Raw genomic sequence first — 9,471 nt, forward strand, 5'->3', positions numbered from 1 at the left:
AACGAACGAATTATTTTTAAGCACAAGTGCGTTTGTTTATTCGCTGCACTTGGTTTTGGGCGGGAGTGCAATATACAAGTGCGTGTGTGTGTTCGCTGTTCTTTGTTTATGCGGGAAATGCATAAGTCGCTTGATCCCCATCTTTTAATAATTCATTAAATTTTTGATTCAACAATTTTTATTAAGCTTGAGGCCGTTTTTAATGAATAATTTGAAAAAATGGTAGAAGTGATAGCTATTTCGGAAATCACCACATTTCCTCATCAGACTTCTTTCAGTAGGATTCGAACCGACGATCCCACTGACTCAGCCAGTTGCCTATGCACCGTGCTAAGACGCCTTGTAAATTATCGTTTGCTTATTTCCACTATTTTCATTTTTGTTATGCCAACACAATCAAGCGCAGCTATTCCGCTGCAATTCACTTGATCATGTGGTTGTTGGTTTTGTTGGATATTGTTAATATTTCTATTATTAGAATGTTTAACTTTTAGGTGTGCTCGTCCTTAAGTTATTTGTTTTTTGTTATTTTTTGGCCTTTTAACAATTATATTCAACAATTTTATAATGAGCTCGAGGCCATTTTTTAAATGAAAATTTATTGTGGAAAAGCAACAATAATTTGAAAAAATGGTAGAAGTGATAGCTATTTCGGAAATCACCACATTTCCTCATCAGACTTCTTTCAGTAGGATTCGAACCGACGATCACCACTGACTCAGCCAGTTGCCTACGCACTGTGCTAAGTTTGTCTTGTTAATTCTTGTTGCTTATTTTCCACTATTTCACTTTGCTAAGCCAACTACAACAGCGCAGCTATTCCAGTGATATTTATACTTGATCATGTGGTTGTTGGTTTTGTTGGTTTTTGTTAATATTTCTATTTTTAGAATGCTTAACTTTTAGGTGTGCTCGTCCTTAAGTTATTTGTTTTTTGTTATTTTATGGCCTTATAACATCATATTCAACATTTTTTATTGAGCTTGAGGCCGTTTTAATGAAAAACTTATTGTGGAAAAGCAACAATAATTTGAAAAAATGGTAGAAGTGATAGCTATTTCGGAAATCACCACATTTCCTCATCAGACTTCTTTCAGTAGGATTCGAACCGACGATCCCCACTGACTCAGCCAGTTGCCTACGCACTGTGCTAAGTTTGTCTTGTTAATTCTTGTTGCTTATTTTCCACTATTTCACTTTGCTAAGCCAACTACAATCAAGCGCAGCTATTCCGCTGCAATTCACTTGATCATGTGGTTGTTGGTTTTGTTGGTTTTTGTTAATATTTCTATTATTAGAATGTTTAACTTTTAGGTGTGCTCGTCCTTAAGTTATTTGTTTTTGTTATTTTATGGCCTTATAAACATCATATTCAACATTTTTTATTGAGCTTGAGGCCGTTTTAATGAAAAACTTATTGTGGAAAAGCAACAATAATTTCAAAAAATGGTAGATAATAAGTTTTTCATTAAAAACGGCCTCAAGCTCAATAAAAATTGTTGACTATAATTGTTGTAAGGCCATTAAGTAACAAAAAAAAAAAAAAATAAAATACAAATTTTTGAGCTAATTTGAATTTAGCTTTTAAAACAGGTGGCAACCCTTTTTAAACACTACACAAATATTCTAAACTTTAAAACTAAAGCTCTTGCTTGATACTCACGTTTTAATATTTCACACACCTAACTTCTGCATAATTTTATTACATTGGATTTTTCGATCAGATGGCAAGCCAGTTCAAAATATTTCCAAACTGAAACCTTCTTAAGCTTCTCTCATTCGACAGTCATACTGTGATGGATATTGCAATTATATAATTACTTAATTGGAAATTGAATTTGATTTTTTTTTAGCAGGTGGCAACCCTATTATAATCAGCTAAAAAATACAGCCTCTAAAAGCCATTTCGATTTATACCTTTATTGTAGTACTAATTGTTTTAATATTTTAAATACTTGGAATTAAATTTTTTTAAAGGTGACAACTGTTTTCGGGAAAGATATCCTTACATTTACAGCCTAAGCTCTTTAATGTGACGCCTTATTTTTGAAAATCGAACAAACAGTGCGGATCTGATGGCTTTGATAGTTAAATAACTTGAATTTAATTTTTTAACAGGCGACAACTCTTTTCAAAAAACTAAAACCTTATTGCAAATCTACAGCCCAACACCTTTAATTAAACACCTCATTTTTGAAAATCGAACGAACGGGGCAGATCCGATGACCTGGACAAAAAATCCCTTCGCGTATTATACATATATCAAATGAAATACCCCTCCTTGAGGCTAATATTTCGAGTGACGAAAGCTGAACTAGAAACACAAAATTTATGATATCAATTTCGTGACCAAAATTATACGCATTTTTTTAACTGCCCTGGAAACTGACGCAAAATTGTTTTATTCATAAGAATCGTTGCTAAAGTTTTTTTTTTTTTTATTTTGTGTTTCTAAGAGTAGACAGAACGCATTATATGTATATCAAATAAAACATCCCTCTTTGAGGTTAAAATTTCGAGTAACGAAAGCTGAACTAGAAACACAAAATTTATGATATCAATTTCGTGACGAAAATTATACGCATTTTTTTAACTGCACTGGAAACTGACGAAAAAAAATATTAAAAAAAAAATATTAAATGTGAAAAATTATAAAAACATAGCAACTTGGTACCAAAATTAGATAAATTAAGCAATTGTATTCGCCTCATTCTCTGCGCAGCACACATGTGTTTTTTTAAGAAGTCTCACTTCTATCACGAGTACGGTGCTGCACTCGCCTTTTTATATCCAAGCGCACTTGTGCACAAGGGTATATTAAAGTTGTTCACATAACGGTTGTTTTTAACAGCCAAAACGAATCGAGATAGATATAGACAAATGTATAAGTTAGCATATTGCACAGCTGCAAAGCTAAAACAGCGGTTTGATGAATCCTTAGAATCACTCCCACGCCTGCATAGCTTCTTGGATATTTGTAAATAGACTTTACAGCTGCCAAGCTGATCGACAATTCTTCAGAATCACTCCCACGCTTGTCTTGCCATTCAGATACATTCCAAAACGGACACCTGATAGCGTACGTGACTTTGGGCAGTTTTCGGCAGGGCAGCCGGCAATGCATTCATACCAACACACAAACAGAGCTACCGGCGCATCGATACTAAGTCAACCAGATCGGGCAGCGCATCTACACCAAGACACACACATCGACGAATCAGCGACTAGCTACAAACCGCAAGTAGGGAACTAGGGTAGATTGTAAGTGAATAAAGTTTAGTTCTGTATTAACATCAAGAGAAGAAAGTTATAATTTGCAAAGTGGCGCCCACGGGCTAGGAACTAACTAACCTGGAAATTCCCCCTACAGCAAGGATACTAACTGGAAGGACACAAGACAGCCAGCAGTAACAGGATATTAACTGGAAGGACACAAGACAGCAAGCAGTATCAGGATATTGACTGGAAGGACACAAGGAGAACCTGCTTTAATACTATACTACAATGCAAATACTACTGTAAGTAATTGTTCGATTTTTCGTGTGATCCAGTGAAATAAGTAAAAAAAAAAAGAAAAAAAAAACAATTTATTTTTATTGTGAGTTTTTCTAAATTAATATCAAAATGAGTGTAACAAGAGAGCAGGTAATTGAGATTATGAGACAACAACATGAACAAAATAGAAGAAAATTTAATGCCCAGTTAGATGAAGTTATGCAAACACTTCGGCGCTTACAACCGCCATCTGCGGAGAATTATCTTCCAGTAAAAATAGATCCAGCTGTGGTTAACAGCAACACAAATTTGGATCTAATAAAATCCTTGCAAGAATTTAAGGGGGATACCGCATCCTATCCGGCCTGGCGTCCGGCAGCGGCTACTACACGGAGGGTTCGGAGCAATATTATATTGCAATGGGAATTTTTCGAAACAAGATAGTAGGCTCAGCGAACGCAACGCTCGCTTCCTTTTCAACTGTGTTGAATTTTAAAGCTATAATAGCTAGGTTAGATAAAACATACGCGGAGAAAAGACCGTTACATGTTTTGGAAACAGAACTCAGTGTTTTAAGGCAGGGAAATTCGTCACTCTGTCAATATTATCACACGGTGGACAAACAATTAACACTCATAACGAACAAAAATATAATGACTCACTCCAACAACAAGCTCCCTGTGCCGCGCTCAATGATAGAGCTAGCGAAAATGCATTAAGGGTCTTTATTTCCGGCCTAAAGCGGCCTTTATGCGATATTCTATTTTCGGCCAATCCAAAAGATTTGCCTTCTGCGCTGGCTACTGCCCAGGAGTTAGAAAATAACCGTATGCGTTATGATTTTGCTAGAACATTTGCAGTTAACAGCGTAACAAATTCAGATAACCCAAAATATCAGAACAATTATTCAAGCACTCCCCAAATGCCTAAGGACACTCCTACTCCAATGGAGGTAGACCGCGGATCCTCTGCATTCCGACGTACAAAACAGTCCAACCAGGGTAATAAGAAGGACAATGCATTAGGAGGGCATCCCAAAAGGGATGCTAATCAATACGCGAATAAACGGGATCGCGAACAAGGGTATTCAGTAAATTCCCGAAAACCAAAGGTGCAACGGACGAATCATTTGAAGACATCCCAAGAGGTAGATCCACCAGAAAAAGTTACTGTGGATCGTGACAGTGATTCAGATATCGAGATCGCTTCTAATTTTGCGATGGAAGATGAAATGAATTTTTTAGCGTAAGGTCGCTCCTACTCTACATTATCAAGAAGACGTCGGAGGGTCGGGAGCTTAGACTGTTGATTGATACAGGAACCTCGAATAACTATATCAAAAATTTTAGTTTCTTAAAGGGAATTACCCCTGTGGAGAGACAGTTTAAGGTCGAGTCAATAAATGGGTGTAATCTCATAGAAAAAAATCAAGGTTTTCCTTTTGGGAAAAGCATCAACTTTCTTTATTCTTCCAAATTTAAAAAGCGTCGATGGTATAGTAGAATACGATTTCCTACAAGAAATAGGAGCTAAAATTGATACGAAATCGGAATATTTATTTATGAGGGCGGTAAAGAAAAATTAAATAACATAAATTGTGAGCAGATAAACTCCATGTGTTTGGATAGGGACTCAGTCCCAGCTCTTGTGAAAGATGAGTTTGACTCTATGATCAAAAAGAACTTGAAGGCCTTTGCCGAACCTAACGGAGCTTTACCATATAATACTACGGTCAAAGCAAAAATTCTTACTACTTCCTCAGAACCTATTTATACCCGATCTTATCCATACCCGTTTTCGGCGGCAGGATTCATTAATAAGGAAATAGAAACATTTTTGAAGGACGGTATTATCAGGAAGTCGAATTCGGTTTATAATTCTCCGGTCCATGTTGTGAATAAAAAAGGCCTAGATGAATACGGTAAACAAAAGCTCCGCATGGTAATCGACTTTCGAAAATTAAACGAAAAAACGATTGCGGATAGATATCCTATACCAGATATTTCTACCATACTAGCAAATCTGGGTAGTCCTAAATTTTTTACCACTTTAGATCTAAAATCTGGCTTCCACCAGATAATCCTTGAAGAGAAGGATCGCGAAAAAACAGCCTTCAGCATAAACAATGGAAAATATGAGTTTAATAGGTTGCCATTCGGTTTAAAGAATGCACCCAGTATTTTCCAATGGGCCATTGATGATGTCCTGAGAGACGACATTGGCCAGAGTTGCCAAGTTTATATGGATGATATAATCATATTTTCAAGGGACGAAAAGTCCCATATTCAACATGTTGATAGGGTATTAAGGAAGTTGGAAAAAGCTGGAATGCGAGTTTCAGCAGAAAAGACTAAATTCTTTAAGAAGGAGGTTGAATTTCTCGGTTTTATTGTCTCCCAAAAAGGGATAAAAACATGTCCAAATAAGATTAAGGACATAATTGCCTATAAGATGTCGGAAACACTTCGAGCATTGCGCTCTTTCTTGGGTCTATCAGGATAATATAGGAGGTTTATACGGGATTATGCGTCTTACGTCAAACCATTAACAAAGTATCTTCGGGGGGAAAATGGTCATGTGTCATCCCACAAGTCCAAACATCTTAAAATAGTCCTCGACGACGAGGCTATTCAAGCGTTTAAAAAGGTAAAAAGCATCTTGGCATCGGAAGATGTTTTGCTGTTTTATCCGGATTATGACAAAACATTCGAACTGACAACAGACGCATCCTCTAGCGCTTTAGGCGCGGTCCTATCCCAGAATGGGCGGCCCATCACAATGATTTCGCGAACACTATCAAAAACAGAGGAAAATTATGCAACCAACGAGCGTGAGCTTTTGGCTATAGTGTGGGCCCTTAAAAACCTTCGACATTACTTATACGGTATTAAGGACATCGTAATATTCACAGACCACCAGCCTTTAACGTTCGCCATTTCGAACAAAAATCCAAAAATGAGCGATGGCGAGCGTTCATAGAGGAATTTTCGCCGAAATTTTGTTATAAGCCTGGCAGAGACAACGTCGTAGCAGACGCTTTGTCTCGTCAGTTTTTGAATAATATGAGTGACACAGATGCAACAGCACATAGCGAGCTATCACTCTCAAACACAATTAAAACTATCCAATATGCAGTAAACCAATTCAAAACACAATTCATTTTAACAAAGGGGGATCATTATCATCTAAGTACGAAAATCATTTTTCAGAAAAAAATTCGGTATACCATAAATTACGACACAATAACAAATTTATTACAAACTCTCAAGAAACTTATAAATCCTAGCGTTACAAATGCTTTTTTTTGCGATCTTCTGACACTATCGGAGATTCAGGGACCTCTTATTGAAGCATTCGCGGGCGCTAAATTTATTCATACGGAAAAATTTGTAATCGATCTAACTAATCCAAACGACCAACAGGAAGCAATAGCAACAGAGCATGCCCGTGCCCATCGATCGCTGTCGGAAAATTTTAAGCAAATTATATCAGAATACTACTTTGCGGACATGAGGAAAATGCTCAAGTCGACAAGATCAAATTGTAAGATCTGTCTGGAAAATAAATACCAAAGGAGACCCCCAAATCCCGAAATTGGGAGAACTCCAATCCCGGAGCGTCCAGGAGAAATTTTCCACTTGGACATTTTAATTACTGGAAAGCAGTTATTCCTAACTGCTGTTGATAGGTTTTCAAAATTTGCAATAGTCAAACCCATTATTTCAAGATGCACCATTGACATAAAATGAGCTTTATTGGAGGTATTGGGTATGTTCCAAAACACTAAAACAATTGTCACAGATAACGAAAGAGCGTTTACTTCAAATTTAATTAAATCAATGCTACACGATCATTTCGTTATAGAGCAGTTTTTCGTACCTACCTTACATAGCGAAAGCAACGGACTGGTTGAAAGGTTTCATTCAACCCTGTTGGAAATAGCCTGGTGCGTGAAAGCGCAGTAGCAAATAAGTGAAGTTAAGGATTTAATTTTGCTTGCTACATACAAATACAATAGAACAATTCACTCAGTTATAAATTCAAAATCAATCGAAATTTTACAAAACTGCCCAGTAGGAAAATTTAGGGAAGTCAAGGAAAAATTAATAACAGCTCAAAATTTGGTGTTGAGTAAATTAAATGAGAGAAGGATAACTAAAACATATCAGCCTGGTGAAAGGGTATTCCTTCGTCGAAATAAACGACTAGGAAATAAGTTTGAGAAAGTTTTCGTAGAAAAACTAGTAGAACGAGATTTAGGTACAACAGTACAGATAGAAGGCAGAAAAATTCATAAAAGTAATTTACGATAAAATCAATTTCAGATTTGTGCTTGCCCTTATCTCCGACACTAGGGCCAATCTAATTGTCTACACCTCTTCACAAGTTGTTACCATTCCTCGGGGAAATGTGGCTATTTATAATGAATTCATTTACCTCGTACATGCCACCAACTTGACAGATTACCGCCAGATAGCTTTTGAAAGCCGATGGTTCGTATCAAAATCAAAAAATCAGATAGTAAACGAAAATATTTTAAAACAACAAGGTGAAGAAATATTACACATCATCCGCACCTTGGAAATACCGAGAAGAATTGCAAGATCAATAGTTTTCCTGGGTTCCGCTCTGAAATTCGTAGCTGGTACCCCAGATCATGAGGACTTTAAACTGCTCTTGATAAAGGAAAGCACGTTATTAGAAAACAACAATAGGCAGATTAAAATTAACTCCGATTTACATAATAAAATTAACGAAATAACCAACCAAATCAACACAATTCGCGGAAATTGGACCGATTGGATGTTAAAAGACGAAGAAACACTACTTTGTGAAAATTTTATAAGAAGAAATAACCACATAATAAGCCAACTAAACAGACTAGCACTCTCCATTGTGTTAGCAAAAAGTAATATTATAAATCCACTTGTTTTGGATGATGAGGAGATGGATCACGCTTTCAATTTCGAACAATTACCCTTTAGTTTAAGTAACTTATTTTTAGTATCTAAGGTTAAAATTTTACAAAATTCAGATGTTATTTACTATGTTCTTAAGATTCCTAAGATAATTAATTTTTGCGAATTTCTCAGAATCTATCCATAATAATAGTATTGTTAAGCTAGAGACCACGCTTGCGGCAAAATGTAGCGATAAATTTCAACCACTCGACAACTGCAATGACAATCTGGTGGCTAAAGTGTGCAAACCGGCTCACTCAAATTGCTTAAATCAGGTGCTAAACAATAACACAGCGACTTGCTCATCACAATCAGCGTATCATATACCACCAGTTCAAAAAATAGACGAAGGCATTATTATTCTTAATAACGTGCCACCAACAACAATACTTGATCAACGAAAATTGGAAATTAAAGGAACGTATTTGCTTCTTTTTCGAGATTCCATCACTATAAATGATACAACCTACGTGGCAAAAAAGGAACCGATTTATATCCAACCACATCCTCCAAAGACGGTATCGATCAACTACTTGGAACACGATACAAGTTTGTCCTTACCGTATTTGCATAAAATTTCCATCGATAATGTTTCTCACATTCACGAGCTGAAAGAGGGCCTATCTCTTCATCGTACTTTCTTGTGGACAATTTTTCTTTTCCTCCATTACTAATCACCGCAACAGCAATTCTTTTCCTCTACCGCAGAAAAAAATCGACATTTAATAAAGCAAAAACTCAGAGGGCAGTGGAGGAAATTTTGGCACAAGTCGAGGGCGACTCGTTTTAAGAGGGGGAGAACTTAGCATATTGCACAGCTGCAAAGCTAAAACAGCGGTTTGATGATTCCTTAGAATCACTCCCACGCCTGCATAGCTTCTTGGATATTTGTAAACAGACTTTACAGCTGCCAAGCTGATCGACGATTCTTCAGAATCACTCCCACGCTTGTCTTGCCATTCAGATACATTCCAAAACGGACAGCTGATAGCGTACGTGACTTTGGGCAGTTTTC

Source organism: Rhagoletis zephyria, unplaced genomic scaffold, assembly GCF_001687245.7.
Source record: "Rhagoletis zephyria isolate East Lansing unplaced genomic scaffold, Rhagoletis_zephyria_1.1 Rzeph_scaffold_00608, whole genome shotgun sequence".
NCBI classification, from domain to species: domain Eukaryota; kingdom Metazoa; phylum Arthropoda; class Insecta; order Diptera; family Tephritidae; genus Rhagoletis; species Rhagoletis zephyria.